General features: G+C 41.6%; 1 protein-coding gene across 1 annotated transcript in view; it reads left to right on the forward strand.

Annotated features, from left to right (window-relative positions):
• The window catches only part of LOC126190776 (alpha- and gamma-adaptin-binding protein p34-like), an 86,481-nt gene that overhangs the window by 30,211 nt on the left and 38,827 nt on the right, over positions 1 to 17,443 (forward strand). The gene's annotated exons all lie outside the window — the stretch shown is intronic.

Raw genomic sequence — 17,443 nt, forward strand, 5'->3', positions numbered from 1 at the left:
TGGTACAATGTCACCTTTACTATGAGGGAGCTAGCTCATGCTCTCAGTTCATCCTGATCCTCCATCTGAGGCCCAGACACCATCCACATTCAGATGTTGCGGCACCTTCCTCTTGCGGGCAAGCACTTTCTGTTTAAAATGTACAACCGCATCTGGGCAGAGGGCACATTTCCTGGACGTTGGTATGAAGCCACCGTCATACCCATACCTAAGCCCAGTAAGGACAAAAACCTCCCTTCTAGCTACTGTCCCATCTCTCTTACCAGCTGCGTTTGCAGGGTGATGGAACATATGATTCATGCCTGTCTGGTATGATGGCTTGAGTCTTGCAATTTACTGACAAATGCACAGTGTGGATTTCGAGCATGGCATTCCTCAATTGACCATCTCGTTATTTTGTCCACCCACGTCATGAATGGCCTTTTTTTACAGTGACCATGTTTTTCAATTTGGAGAAGGCGTACGACACCCGATGGAGAACTGGTATCCTCCATACTCATTACAGTGGGGCTTCCGTGGCCACGTGCCATGCTTCCTTTAGGAACTTATAAAAGACAGAGTTTTCAAGGTGCGTGTGGGTTCTGTCTTGTCAGACGCCTTTATCCATGAAAACGGTGTGCCCCTGGGTTCCATCCTGAGCATCATCCTCTTTGCTATTGCGATTAACCCTATCATGGCCTATCTCCTGCCAGGCATCTCCAGCTCCCTTTTTGTTGACGATTTTGACATCTATTGAATTCTCCACTGACATGTCTCTCTGACCGGCGTCTTCAGTGATGTCTTGATCATCTTTACTCATGGAGCATCGACAGTGGCTTTCTCTTTTAAACTGACAAAATCGTCTGTATGAATTTCTGGTGACACAATTGGTTTCTCCCATCATCTTGAAATCTGGGGCTATTGCCTTTCTGTTCGTTGAATCTGCGAAATTCCTGGGGCTCATGCTCGATAGGAAACTCCCTTGGTCCTCCCATGTGTCTTACCTGGCAGCCCTCTGTATTCCGTTCCTCAATGTCCTATGTGTCCTGAATAGTACTTCCTGGGATGCTGATCGAACCACCCTCCTCCGTTTGTACCGGTCCCTTGTCCATTCAAAACTCGACTATGAGTGCTTTGTTTATGCATCTGCATGTCCATCCCTCTTACAACGTCTCAACACTATCCACCACCGTGGCATCCGTTTGGCCACTAGTGCCTTTTATACAAGCCAGCTTGAGAGTCTGTATGCTGAAGGTGCTGAACTACAACTGTCCTACTGCCATGACTTTCTCTTCAGCAGGTATGCATGCCATTTGTCTGCCATGCGTGGCCACCCATCCAGTGCCTCCTTTGTTGATGATGCCTTTGATTGCCTGTATGGGGCGCGTCCGTCTTCATGTTACCTCCTGGAGTCCACTTTCGGCACTTGCTATGGCGGCTTAACTTCACACTACCTGCAGCTTTCTCGGTGGGTGTAAACTCTTCATGAAGTGGCCCATGTTAACGTTGGCTTTCATTCGCTTCCTAAGGGCTCTACTCCAGCCTGCCTCTATTGCCTTCAGTTTCATGACTTTTGCATGGAACTTTGTGATAGTACCTTTGTATACACTGATGGCTCTCGGACTGACAGTGGGGTCAGGTGTGCCTTTGTCATTGGCACCCATGCCTTTCGATATCAGCTTCCAGCACAATGCTCAGTATTTACAGCCAAGCTCTTCACCCTGTATCAGGTGATGGAGTACATCCGGGAACACAGCCTTTTCAATTGTGTCCTTTGCTCAGACTCGCTCAGCACCCTTCAAAGTTTATATGCGCTGTACACTGCCCATCCCTTAGTGCAGTGGGCCCAGGAAAACTGTCACTTGCTTGTTGGTGGAGCCACTGTGAAGTTTCTGTGGGTTCCTGGTCTTGTTGGTCTGCCAAGAAATGAGGCCGCTGACGCTGCTGTCAAGGCTGCCATCCTCGTACCTCAGCCTGCTAGTCCCTATTTCCTCCGATGATCTCTGTGTTGCTTGTCTGTCAGGAGGTGGTTTCTCTCTGGCATTGCCAATGGTCCTCCCTTCGCGAGAATAAGCTCCAGCTTATTTAGCCTCTCCCAGCGGCTTGGACGACCTCCTCTCGGCCCTCCCACCAGGAGGTCATTTTAACTAGGCCACATATTGGGCACTGCCTCTTTAGCCATCATCATTTGATAAGTGGCGCTACCCCATCAGTTTGTAACCATTGCAATCAAGTTTTAACTGTCCGCCACCTCCTGATGGAATGCCCATGTTTTAACCGTTTACGTTTCTGTTTGGGTTTGCCATCTGAGTTATAGGCCGTTTTAGCAAATGACGCGTGGGCTGTCGACCACATTTTACTTTTTATCTGCCAAAGCAATATGATGAAGGCCATTTAATTTTTAGTTTTGGACCTCCATTTCTGTATGGTGTCTTATTCAGCCCTTTCTCCTCGTGTCTGTTTTTAGCTGTCTTCTCTTATGTCAATTGGGACTGACGTATAGTTGTTTTTTTAACTCCTCTCTGTCTTCGTGTTCTATAGTTTTGACTTGGCCACGTATGACCCCAGTTGTTTTTTGCATACTAAAGCAAAACAAAGCCAACTTTCCCTGGAATGTTTAAAACATATTGAGAACAATATAAAACAAAAGCAGTTACTTGCACAGAGGGTACACCACTTGGTACTGAGAACAGTTTCCTGTCTGTGGGACTTGGAAACGCACAGTTTTTGTACACATTGCTCTGTTGTACCAAAGTATTGCTTGAAAGGGAATCAGCGTCCTTGTATTTATGTCTGTTTTTCTATACTGTACTCTTGTGATGTCAAACTCCTGAAGCCTAGTGCCCATCTTGCCATTCAACCCAACAGATCCTCCAGGCTATTTTGCCAGCATGGAGAATGGTGATCCATCACGACAGTGAATGGTTTGCTAATAAATATGACCGGAACGTGTTGATGACCCAAACATCTGCTAGGCATGCTTTCTCTTTGTAGAATAATTCTTCTTGCACTTGGAGAAAACTCTGGAAGCATCAGTTTTTCAGCACCTTCCTGAATTTGTACTCTAATTGCACGTATCCCAAAACTGCTAGCGTCAGTGTGCAGTTCTGTCTGAGCAGTCTCGTCATAAAAAGCTGGAACTGTACAATATGTTTGTACATCCTTAAGGACAAGGAAAGATCCTTCTTGCACATCATCCCAGGCAAATTTGGCATCTCCTTGCAGCAGCTCTTGCAAGGAATGTACCGTGGTACAGAAGTCCTTTAAGAATCACCGATGGTATGAGCACATTCCGTGAAACTTCTCACATCATGGATGTGCCAAAGAGCTGGAAATCTGTGACTTTTCTAATTTTCTCTGGATTGGGATGGACTCCATCTCCATTCACTAGATGCCTCAAGTTTTTATTTTTTGGATGATTAAAAGACACTTCTTTGGATTGAGGAAGAGATCTGTGGTCTGAACACACATCAGCATAGTTGTCAGATGGCATACACGTTCTTCAGATGTCTTCAAAAATTGACCGTGTCATTCAGGTAGCAAAGACACATCATCAACTTACTCATAGAGGCTGTCAGGAGTTATACAAAGAGTGTCTTTTTCTGGTCAGCCTTGTAACCTCTGTTTGCCAGTAGCCGGTGTCCATGTCCTCAGTTGAGTAATACCTCACTACTTTCAGGCAATCCAGAGTGTCAGTGCACAAAAATGGATAGACATCTTTTTATATGATTTTGTTCAGTTGTCAGTAGGTGACGCAGAAATGCCATTGTTGTCTTTCACAAGGATCATCGGAGAGGATCAATGACACTCTGAAGGTTCAATGATGTCATCATGCAGCATCTTTCCATTTCCTCTCAGATAATCCGTCATCCAGTCGGCAGCACTCCATATGAGTGATGGCTAATTAGTGGGTGATTCCCAGAGTTTATATGGTGGTCTATCATGGGTTGCTTGGTCTGACTTTTCTCAACTATGGGTTTGAAAGCATCTGACGATTGATGCTGAGTAGCTAGCACTCACCAGAGTTACTCCTTTGTGAGGCTAGATACAGGTGGCAGTTCAATAGTATTGTGTGTAATGGTAGCAGAGCACTATTATTTGTCAGTAACATTAAGCTGCCCTTCCTGGACTGGTTCACCTGTACATTTGCACATGCAGTGGGTAAACAAAAATGTGAAAACACCAGGCAAACAACATATTGGGCCTGCAATGCTTATTACTGTGTAGGAAAACTGTTGATGTTCAAAACAGTTCCTTTGAATCGATTAGTACAGGTCCTATATGGTTTTCAAGGAAATCTTATACAATTCTTCCTGCATAATTGTGCCAAGTTCCGGTAAAGATGATGAAGGTGGATAGCGATCGTGCATCCTTCTCCACAAAGAAGACCACAAAGGCTCAATAATATTGAGATCCGATGACTGTCTTGGCCAGAGGACATGTGACATTTCATCCTTTTGCTCACAAAAGCAGTTCTGGGCACTGTGAGCTGTGTGAACAGGGCCCTTGCCATCTTGGACCACAGCATCGTTATTGGCGAATAATCATTGTACCTTGGAATCAACCTGACCAGCAAAATGGTCACATAATCTTTGGCAGTAGTGCGACCTTGCAGAGTACTGAATTAGGCTGTCCAAATCATCACCAATCCCCTGCCATAGTTCACTCTTGGGTCATAAACTTGACCAGAAGTTGTGAGCATCATGCAACAAAACTCATCCAACTAAGTGACTTTCTTGCATCATTCCAGAGCCCATGTGTTATGGCTTCAGCACCACTTTTCCCTGTTATGGGTGTTTGCATGACTGATGGATGGTTTTGGAGTTCCACTCACTCTGCAGTTCCTTGTTGATGGAGCTGTTTTGTATTCTTTTGGTGCTAACAGGGTTCGCGTGTGTGACATTCAGTTCTGCAGTGAACTTTGCAGCTATCGCCTTCTAATTTTTTGTCACAGTCCTCTTCAACGACCGTTTTTCACGATCACTCGGTTCACACCTTTGTCCGCATTGTGATGTGGCAGATGATGATCTTCTACATGGTTGCCCTTGAAATATCAAATACTTTGGCTACTTTGGTTATGAAAGCAGTTTGTCCATGTTGGAAATCATTTAGTTCCAACATAAAGCACTCACAACTGCACAGAACACTGTTCTGATCATGGCTGACACTTGCAATGTATCAACATTGCACAGGTACTATTTGTGGTTAAAGACAACCAGGCAATCTGCTGGCTTGGCTAGCATCTGTATGTATGTTCAAGCATGCATTCCTCACTGTGTTTTCAAGTATTTGGCCAACTGCTGTACATGTAGAGATGAGTCGTGGCTGTTCATGGCAGTCAGTGTTCCAGTGTTCTCCTTGACCACCGCCAATCTTATGTTTATTGCTGGCATTTAGATTTCTTTTATGAGCCTAAGTAGCTTTTTGCAGTTGACAGTTTAACTATGGATCTCAGTTGAGGACTGGAACTCATGTCATTGATGATGGTGGGATGTCTTCATTGGCAAACAATCACACAGAGCAATCTTTGTTGAGTGTGCTTGTTGGAATAGCTCATCAATCTGGAGCTCTTACCTTTTAGAGTCTATGATTGCTTGTTACGCCTGCAAGAAATCCCATCCAAGAATAACATCATGACTACTTTCTATTAAAAAGACAAATTCAAAGGGCTGTGTTCTGGTGGTGATAGTTATTCTTTCAATGCATGTTCCTGTTAGCTGGACATATTTCCCATTTGCGACCTACAGCACAGTCAGTTTTGTCATGGAACATAGTCCTCTTTAGTTGGTGATGATAAGCATTTGACAGTACGGAAAAAGAAATCCCATTGACTAGCAACCAGATTGATTTGCCATTGATGATGATGTCAGTAAAATTTCGTGTCATCTTGGTAACAGTGGTAACTTTACCTCTCACATCCTATTACATTTTCACCAGAGGCAGCCTCACCCCCATAGGTGGACGCCTTGCTTAGTTTTTCTGTACAGGCTGCTAGAGGAGCTCTCGGTACCTCTGTACAGAGGCAATGAATAGCTATGGCATGCAGGGGAGCAACCTTGTCCAGCGTACGGTGATGAGCTTCGGCCCAAAGATAAACTATAATTATCTTCAGTTGATAGGCTTGAATAGGTCTGTTGTGACAATGAGTACTCATTTTCTTTCTTTGCAGTAGCGCACACCATGTCCATAGCATCCACAGTGAAAATGGACTGGCAGACTGTCCTCCGTTCTTCAAACGTCTGTTCTTTTGCAGGGCATTTTACTTGGGTGGTTGGATGCTGGGTTGTCATTTGATAGTGGTGCTTATGTCTGCAGTGGCCGAGTCCATTCTTTATGGTGTGTTCGACTGGTGTTGGATATTGATTCCATAGGTAGATACACTTTTCCTCTCATCACTATTACATTATGCAGCAGGGGGTCAGTGTTCATACCGCTGTGTCACTTGTACTGTCTGACCATTCTGGCTGTCACAAAATGCTGTGTGTCTTATTTGAAAATGTATATAATAGAGGGAAACATTCCATGTGGGAAAAATATATCTAAAAAGAAAGATGATGAGACTTGCCAAACAAAAGCGCTGGCAGGTCGATAGACACACAAACAAACACAAACATACACACAAAATTCAAGCTTTTGCAACAAACGGTTGCTTCGTCAGGAAAGAGGGAAGGAGAGGGAAAGACGAAAGGATGTGGGTTTTAAGGGAGAGGGTAAGGAGTCATTCCAGTCCCGGGAGCGGGATTGTATATGCGGATGGATATGTGTGTGTGTGTGCGAGTGTATACCTGTCCTTTTTTCCCCCTAAGGTAAGTCTTTCCGCTCCCAGGATTGGAATGACTCCTTACCCTCTCCCTTAAAACCCACATCCTTTCGTCTTTCCCTCTCCTTCCCTCTTTCCTGACAAAGCAACCGTTTGTTGCGAAAGCTTGAATTTTGTGTGTATGTTTGTGTTTATTTGAAAATGTGGCATATGAGAGAAGGTAGGTCATGGTATTCCACAAATGTCATAGGGACCACATTCAGGAGTCAATCAAAACTCTCGTCTGAATATTTGCTGCTGCATTTCCTCAATCTGCTGTCAGAACTTAATGAATTCTTCTGTTGTTGTGGCATCCTTTACCAGAAGAGCTTGGTACATATCTTCTGTGACTCCTTTCATCAAATGTGGGATTTTGTCAGTTTTTGACAAATGTGGCATTTTTTTGGCTTTTGCCACATTTGGATTCAGGATGTTAAAAAAAGACAAAACATTCTGTACCTACAACTTTGGCATTTCACCATGATGCTGGGCACGGTTCTTCATTTCCTCTTCTGTAAAATTGACTTTCTTTGATTGTCACCAAATGTTTTCTTCAGTTTTTTCCAGCCATTGAGCTTATCTTTGTTGTCTGTGAACCTTTACCATTCTGTGTAGCCCAGCAAAAGTAAGCATTTGCCAAAAACATCATGTTATCCCATGTATTTTATTTGGTGACAGGGTTGACTCTTTTCAGTCATTTCTCTGGGTGATGACCAGTGTCTATGGAAAACACAGATGAATGCCTGATGTGTGACTTACTGCAGTTTTGAAATCTATGTCTCCTCAATGTATGAATTATAGGAATGATGTGCTACTTGTATTCCTGTTTCTGTCCATGTAGGTAATAACTTTTATGTTGCTTCATTGGAGTCACAGTGATGTGGGTGTTCATCAATTAATGTCGCATTGAAACCACAATCAAGTCAAAATCCGAAGGCGGGGTCGTCAGTGAAGTTCAACACTTACAACTGACAACAACATTCAGCCAAAACAGAACTAAACTTCTTCATGGAGAGTGCAACTATTCATGCAAACATTGAATATTCCAGAATGCTGGTATTTATTTGAACACAGAATGTACTAGAATATATAAATGCTATGCATGTAAGTTTACCAACCATGCCAACAGACATAGCAATAGAGACGGATGAGCTGGTGTGGTTATTAAGATGAAATAATGTGGACAGCTACTGTTGACACCAAACACAGTGTGTGGTATGGGTAAGCCTGGTGATGGAAGTGTTTTCTTGCCAGTGGCAGTGGGCCAGGCAAGGCAGTTGTAATGCTGAGTTCAGCCCCCATGGTCCTCAACTTGCATATCTCCATGCATCTACCAACATGATTTTGGACTTTTTACTTCCCCATAGATTGACTCGCACAGCAAGTTTTCATTTCCTCTTGGGGGAGGGGGGTTGTACCCCAGCTTCTTGTTGAGCCACTGTTGGCCAGTACTGTACCTTTTGGCAACAGTGTTGTTTAGCAGCATTGTCAAGCCTGCACAGATACTAAAGTGGCAAGGAAGGATGTTCTTTTACATGTGATGCTTCTATTTCTTTCTTCCTATTTCATAGTGTTAATTGTGGGCCACCCTGGGCCCAACATTTCTGCAGTGATGGGAGGAACAGTTGTGCCTACAGAAAGAGCAGCAGCATGAGCAGATGGGGGCACTTCGAAAGCAGAATACAGAGTTACTTCACTTCCACGCCATGCAGGTTGCGGGCATGGTGCCTGCTGTGCAGTTTTCTTCTCTGCTCTCAATGCTGTTTGCTGGTTTCAATGAATTTATGGAAAAGCGGGAAAATTACATGCACCAGTTATTGCTGCACTGCCAGGTAAGGCATATCATTGATCCAGTTGATAAAGCTGCCTTGTTAGTGTCCAGCAGTATGGGGCTATATGAAGTTGTCAAATTTTGAAGCCCTTCACTGAGCCTGAGAAATTTCCCTTTGGAAAACTTCACCAATTGCTTACACGGCATTTTGTACATCAAACCCATGCGTGGTTGCAGTTTAACCCACACAACAAGTGTGTTGGAGACTCATATGTAGCCTGGATTGCTAGTTTGCAGGGCTCTTCATGCAAACGTCGTTTTCAGTGTTCAAAATGTGTTACTTCATATGCAGACTCGCTAATTCTGGACGTGATGGTCTGGTTAGCACCGGATCCTGATGTTCAAATTAGGGTGTTGACTATGTCCTATCCTTCTTAATATGACATTGCCCAGATTGCGAAATTGTATGAGCTTAATGGCAGCGGCGGGAGTGTCATTTCTGACAGTTGGGAGGTGGCACAGGTAGGTGTGCGTGGTGCCCTGTGGGGTTCACTGGTGGCCTTCCTTCCTGCCAAGTTGCCATGTATTGACACTGTTGGTAATTCTTGCGCAGTGGGTCTGCAGTGTTGCTTTGAGCTCAACGTGTTCGCATTGGTTGCTGTGTCATAGTTCATGCCCCCAACATTCTTCAGGTCACTGGTGGTGTTCTCCTTCTGCTCCTTTCCGATTGTCTTTTAGACATGTTCGATGGGATTGCTCACACATGGAGGCCGTGTGTGGGGTATGCTGTCAGGTAGGCGATTCCCCTCTCCATTTGCGACAAGGTAAAGGCTGAGATGCAGTGTTGGTAGGATTAGGGTGTCGTTTCTTGTATTTTGTTGATACAGTGGGTCATCCTGTTGGTAGTGTTTCAGAGCCCAACTGCATGATGCATCTTTGTGTCGAATTTGAAAAGATGGTCAATGAGCAATATGTCATGGATTTGTATATGAAACTGCAGCTGGGGGAGTTGTTTGTATTTTCCTTACGTCGACTTGCACGATGCACACATGCAGTTGCCGTTGGATTAAACTTCTTGGACTTCCTTTAGCCCTCAACACACCCTTTGGGCTTTACCAGCTTGATTGCATGCCTTTTGAAATCTCACCTGTGTCAAGAATTTATCAACCATATTTGGACTAGTTGATTCTAGACGTTTCTGTCACACAAAGTACCTTTATGACATTTGCAACCTGGAAAATTGGAATTTTTTCTCCTCAAAGGTTCATTTTTTGGGACATGTGCTCAACAGAGCTGGCCTTGTCCCTATGGACAGATGTGTCAAAGACTTTGTCAACTGCCAGTGCTCAGGAAAGTGAAGGGCAAGATTTCATATCATGCTAAGTTAATTCCCCAGACAGCATACATCTGCCATCCTCTTAATGAGTTTTACCAAAAGGACATCAAGTTCGTCTGGTCTGCAGACTGTCACCTGGCTTTTCAATTCCTCAAGCAGTTACACCATGTATACCTTTAACTGTGACTGGTGAACATCTCAATATGGTGTTGGGTACGGTTCTATACCATCAGCGCCCGGATGGCACTGAACAGCCCTTCGTTTATGCTTTAAAGACACTTTTTGCGGCTTAGTTTAATTATTCACAGTTGGGGAAAGGAGGCACTGGCTAAAGTCCTTCCTCATAATCAACCACAAGCTAGTGGTTTCCCTATTTGGCACTTGTTGCAAGTTCCCAGACAAGAGTTTCCACCGATGGCAGAGATGGACCCGTTTCTCAGTAATTCTTGCTTTGACATTCATTACTGCTCCACCATGCTGGGTGCAAATGCTGATGCTCCATTGCATCTACCAGTGGGGCCCAGTCCAGAGTTCGATCAGCAGGAGGCTCTCATGTTTGTATTAGATGATACCTTGCTGCAAACCCTGTCAGATTTTTCATTGACAGTGTGAGAGGTCACAACTACCACAGCTGCCGACCCACTTTTCCAGTCAATCATTTCGGCTGTCCATGTGGTTTGGTCAGAACACGTCTCTTCAGGTGCGGATCAGTATGGGTGTGACATGTGTTTTTTATCCTATGCATTTAACTCAAGATTGTCCAGGGACTCTTCATGCTGGTCACAGAGGAACAATGTTGTCAAGTGGTCATCCCCCAGCATTGTGTCCTCACATAATCCAGTTGCTGGACATGTTGCAGTAGGGTATGACTTGTACGAAGGCATTAACGTGATGCCGCGTCTGCTGGCTGGCAATCTGTTGCAACATTGAACATCTGGTGCAGGCTTTCGGGGCCTTTGTATAGAACCAGGGTGCATTGCTGTGCCAGTTTTTTCCTTGGCTGGTCTCAGAACACCCTTGTGGACAGAGTGCACGTCGATTTCGCACATTCCTTTTAGGACAACATGTGGTTGTTGATGGTCGATGCTGTGTCAGATTTCCTGTATGTGGCAAAGATGTCCTCCACATTGTTGACTGCCACTGTACACACTTCGTCAGTCGTTCCCCAGGACCCTCACGTCCAATAACAGTTGGCAATTTGTGTTGTGAAAGTTTGAAAACTTTTACATTTGCAATGGTATACAGCATCTACACTATGTGATCAAAAGTATCCGGGCTCCCCCAGAAACAAACATTTTCATATTAGGTGCATTGTGCTGCCGCCTACTGCCAGGTATTCCATATCAGCGACCTCAGCAGTCATTAGATGCCAAGAGAGAGCAGAATGGGGCACTCCGCAGAACTCATGGACAAATGTGGTCAGGTAATTGGGTGTCACTTACGTCATACATCTGTACGCGAGATTTCCACACTCTTAAACATCCCTAGGTTCACTGTTTCCAATGTGATAGTGAAGTGGAAACATAAAGGGACACGTACAGGCCGACCTCATCTGTTCACTGACAGAGACCGCCGACAGTTGAAGAGGGTTGTAATGTGTAATAGGCACACATCTATCCAGACAGGAATTCCAAACTGCATCAGGATCCGCTGCAAGTACTATGACAGTTAGGCTGCAGGTGAGAAAACTTGGATTTCTGGATTTCATGGTCGAGAGGCTGCTCATAAGGCACACATCACACCGGTAAATGCCAAATGACACCTTGCTTAGTGTAAGGAGCATATACATTGGATGATTGAATAGTGGAAAAACGTGTGGAATGACTAATCGTGGTACAGAATGTGGTGATGCCATAGCAGGGTGTGGGTATGGTGAATGTTTGGTGAACGTCATCTGCCAATGTGTGTAGTGCCAACAGTAAAATTCGGAGGCGGTGATGTTATGGTGTGGTGGTGTTTTTCATGGAGGGGGCTTGCACCACTTGTTTTGTGTCGAACTATCACAGAACAGGCCTACATTGATGAGTTAAGCATTTTCTTGCTTGCCACTGTTGAAGAGCAATTCGGGGGTCGCGATTGCATCTTTCAACACTATCGAACACCTGTTCATAATGCACTGCCTGTGGTGGAGTGGTTACATGACAATAACATCCCTGTAATGGACTGGCCTGCACAGAGTCCTGACCTGAATCCTATAGAACACCTTTGGGATTTTTTGGAATGCCAACTTCATGCCAGTCCCCACTGACCAACATCGATACCTCTCCTCAGTACAGCAGTCCATGAAGAATGGGCTGCCATTCCCCAAGAAACCTTCCAGCACCTGATTGACCATATGCCTGCGAGAGCGGAAGCTGTCATCAAGGCTAAGGGTTGGCCAACACCATATTGAATTCCAGCATTACCGATGGAGGGCGCCATGAACTTATAAATCATTTTCAGCCAGGTGTCCGGATACTTTTGATCACACAGTGTAACTACTACGCCGTTTGAATCACTGTCCAAATGGAGGTGGAGTGCTTTGTGCATGCGTTTAAACTCAAATGAAGTAATCCATGAATGCCTGGCTCTTCCTGTGTCGGTGTGTTGTCGAGTTTTTTGGCTACTTTCCGCAGATATCACTCAACAGATGATGTCCGGCAGAATGTTTGCATGGGTGCCAGCCACAGGGTCTCATTGATTTATTGCTGTGACTCTCGGTTCACTGCACAGGTCTCCGGCTCTCTCCTCTGGTTCTGTGCCAGAGGTCGCGGCCCAGGCCCAGCCATTTTTGCTCCTAGGTGGCCTTTTCAGTGAGGATGTATTTAGTATCCCCTCCAGCAGACATCATAATGGAAGCAGGTGAGCTGACGTGGTTAGTGGCGGAATAATGTGAACAACTACCATGGGGGACGCACGTAACATGTCATCTGGACAGACACACTGAGGGAAGTGTTTACCTGCTGACAACAGTAAGTCATGTGGGTAGTTCTAATACTTCAACCACTGCAGATTTTCAACACACTGAGGAAAGTATTTACCTGCCGGTAGCAGTAAGACAGGTGGGGCTGTTCAACCACTGCAGACTTTGCCTTGTACCTCATGCTGTATACCATTGTTGCAAGCTTGATTGTCAGCAATCCGTGCCTGCTGTATGTTTTGTTTATACCCGTGCTTGTCTGTATACGATTTTGGCTTTCTGCTTCCCCTGGATTGACTTGCATGGCAAGTTTTCATTTCCTCTTGTGGGGTTATGTTCCCCGACTTGTTGTTGAGCCGCTGTCAGCCTGTTCTGTACCTTGTGCCAACAGTGGTGTTTAGCAGCATTGTCATTCCTGTGCAGATACTAAAATATTTCAAGAACCTTACAGAAATCATAATACTAAATAACAAATAATTGCTAGTGGATGGGTTTGAACTGTTGACCTTGAAATACGGCAAATGTTATCCCGGCTGACGCCCACAATTGAAATACGGCTAAGACACAAGTTGAAAATATGATCACTATTTTTTCTTATTTACTTAAATTTGCCATATTTCGTGACAGTACCTTTTCCATTAAACGTTTATACGGCGATATAGTCTTGGCTTCAGTTGTCTGATAATGATTCCACAATGCATCTTTGTTGGTTGCAGAATTGACGTGGTTCAACGTGTTTCTCTCATTTTGGTGTTTCAAATACAGTTTCTTCAAATGTAATTTCTTCTTTTTTTTAGTTCATACAAAAATAATAGTAACATACTTCAAATTGTTCTTCCGTCAACATCATGGTCAACACACACCAAGAGTTAGCTGCCGACTAAGTACAGTCAAAGAAGACTCCAACGTCAAAGATGTTTTACACCACACACAATCTTCCAGTTGTAATCAGTCTCTTTGCTATTCTTCGATACATTTTCTAATAGTAATCAATATGCTTTTACTCTCAAAAACAGAAGTAAATTAACATATAATAAGACAAATTATAATAAATCCTGACAAAAATACAAGAAAACATTTACAATTCGGTATCGACAAATACGGTAAAAAAATTACATCTCCCAGATCCATTACAACTGCTCCTCAGGGCTTTTGTTGTTATGGACATATACAACAAAATCCCGACCACACTCAGTAATGGATCTGTATTACACAATTAGTACATTAATGATGCAGTCTGACAACCTCTACCAAATTTGGACTCTTTGAATCTGTGGACTTGTTACTGGCTGTTGTTGCAATGATACTTCCCCATCAATCTCATACACAAAAATTCAAGTAAAGAAATTATTTGACATGACAAATATACATGGTATAAAACATACATGAGAAATATTCTAACATACAGCATACAGATTGAAAATAATAGAAAGGCAAAACTCATTTCCTACAATAAGATTCAAAAAATTTTTTTTTTTTTTATCAATGTTAATTTCATTATACTTACATATTGTACAGTAAAAATGATACTGGACATCTATAGTGTAATGTGTTTTTCTCTATATTTGCCTTATATATATATATGTTTTTTTAACTTCTGATTTTTTTTATATTTTTTTATTTTTTTTTATTAGTCATGGTTTTTTTGTATATTTTTTTTATGATTTTCTTTTTAAATTTTTTTTTGTATTTTTTTATGATTTTCTTCTTTTAGTACAGCTAAAGATACATCAGTATTATCTAATTTTTTTTTTGTTTGCAATTATTTATGTACACTTTCCTCTATTACAATATTACTATAAATCACATTCTTGTGAAGAGTACTTTTGCTCCCCACAACATCAGTATAAACAACAATAAACTGCTCATATATCATGAGGCTTTATCTAAAATTGGTTTTGAAACTTATACCTTTGCATGCATGTCCTCACATGCATGCCTTCACCCACAGGGAAGGCTTAGCTTCCAAAAATTGGAAAAATTCAGAAGTGCTCACTATGGAGACTTTTTTTTTTTGTAAAAAAAGTAAAAATAAATCTTTCTCTCATTTTTTGTTACAACAGTGTTTTTTCATCAGTTTCAATTAACATGTGACTTCAAATTATTACTTTATACATGCAAATATACATACTTGGTTGTACAGGCAGTTTTGTTCTAACAAGCGTATTCCAGTGGAGGACTTTTGTTTTAGATGATAACAGGTTATTTAAATATTGATTTTTTTTTGAAACCACTACTAGAGGATTATTATATGCACTGATACTCCTTTCTATTATATTACATCCTTCCATCTTTTTCAGCTCTTTCTCAACAGCAGGTCTTTTTGATATTGCAATACTGTATGGTTTTATGAAAAATGGTTCATGAGATTTTACCTGAAGCTCACACTGATAACCATTTACCCTGCCAGGTATGTCACTGAAAACATCACTGTAGTCCCACAGCAGATTTTCTAACTGTTGTTTTTGCTCCCCAGATAAATTTTGTGTTTCTGAAATTTTCAAATTTACTAAATTCCCAAATTCAACTTCATCAGTATCAAATCTATGAGTTTCAATATTCTCCAATCTATTTTCTTTTAGTAAATTGATACTGTCAAAATTTCCATTACTCTGATCACCAAGTGTGTTCACAAAATTTGTCTGAATGTATTCCCTTTCACTAGTTTCTATCAAAAGTTTTCTTCCAACCCAGTCAAATGCTGTATTTACTTTTACTATCCAATTCATACCCAAAAGAAAATCCTCATTAAATTCCTGAATTACAAAACATCCATGTGTGAACAACTTGCCTTCAATTAAAAATGTCACTAAAGCCTGGCTTTTTACCAATTTACTGCTCTTCCCAGTAGCACCTTTTATCTTTACCCCAACAACTGGCATTTCAACAAAATCTTTCCCCACCTTCAATTTCTTGCTTAACCTTTCAGATATTCCCGAGATCTCACTTCCTGTATCAATTAAACATTTACCAATCCATGACCCAATTTGAACTTTTATATAAGGACTGCAAAATTGATCACTTTTCTCAGAACCTGTATCCTCATGTAACAAATCACTTTCAATTTCCCCAAACCTATACTTACCAGAATCATATGGTATATCATTACATGTATTATTTGTCACAGTTATAAAATTTGTACAAGACACAAAATTATCATTAGTACTCTCCATTATCTCAAATAGCCAAGAATTTTCATCCAAATCACATTGTATACTATTGAAGTACTTATCCTTCAGCTTTTCAAAAATAAAATATCTCATCTTTTTCCACCACTCAGGACATACAGTTTCACATACATTAATAAGCATCTTTCTAAAGTTCTTGTCAAAAGAAATAGTTTCACTGTTCAGCCATATATTCATAAGAAATGTGTGTGTGTCATTAGTATCTGTAAAAGTTTCACTTAGGCTACAAGTTATACATGTGGCACCGTCCTGGTAACATCCCTGGGAATTTCTATAATATTCTCACTATTTAATCCATTTTCAACCATGTGTATACCCAACTCCCTATTTAAACTAATGAAATACCTTTCCTCAACATCATCATCAATACCATTACCATCATTATCAACTTTATCAACAACATCATTATCATTATAAATATTCAAGTCATTCACATTCAAATTATCCCCCAAAATATTATTTCCCCTTTCTAAAGTTACCAGATCCCTTTCACCAACATTTTCATTCTCACAGCATGCATTCTCTCTTTCATTCACACACATCTCTGAACTACTACAAATTACATCATCTGACAAAGTGTTGTTCTTATCTGCCCAAGTGTAAAACTCTGTTAAATTAAATGAATCACAATTACTTCTATCTACTGTATGTTCTTGTGTACTGAAAATTTTATTTTTATCAATATTATTTTCCTCTTGAAATTTTTTCAATAAGTAACAACTAATAACCTCATGTGATAGCTTAGGTTTGGAACTGTCATGTTTGGGTTTATGATAGTCACATCCATTGGTCCTTTCATCATGCTCACCTTCTGCCTCAACCTTGCGGACCTTCAAGGGGGCGTCTACTCGTTTTTTGTTTCCTGAATTACATCTTGTTCCTGTTTGAACTGCTGATTGTGGTTCTGCCAATGTCTCTGATCAACATTTCTGTTCCCATTCCTATGCCAAACATTACCTGATTGTCTGTAGTTTCTATTGTACTGATCTCTATCAAAATTTCTGTGATTTTGATCCCTAAAGTGTTCTCTACTTTGTTGATTATTACCGCGAAAATCATGTTCTTGTTTTGGATAAAAATTATGGTCCTTCTTCTGAAAATTGTTATATCCCCCTGAATTTTGACTAACACCATGATAATTGTTTTGTTCCCTTTTTTGAAAGTTATCATTTCCCCAATTTTGACCGTTACCTTTCTGAGTAAACCCACTGTGTGTTGTTGTTACCCTGTCCAACTTTTCAATATAATTGAGAAACTGCTCTACATTACTATCAGGACATTGAACTAAATTCAACTGCATTGCTGATGGCAATCTTCTCTTTAAGGTATCAATTTTGATCAAGTCATCCAAAGGTTTTGTTAAATGAATAAGTTTTTGAAGTTCACTTTTGCAAAATTGTTTCATGCTCCCATCTGATTCTCTATAGTTTCGCCCATTCAAAAATTCACTTTTGATTCTAGTTTGTTTAAG

Source organism: Schistocerca cancellata, chromosome 6 (genome assembly GCF_023864275.1).
Source record: "Schistocerca cancellata isolate TAMUIC-IGC-003103 chromosome 6, iqSchCanc2.1, whole genome shotgun sequence".
Taxonomy (NCBI): Eukaryota; Metazoa; Arthropoda; class Insecta; order Orthoptera; family Acrididae; genus Schistocerca; species Schistocerca cancellata.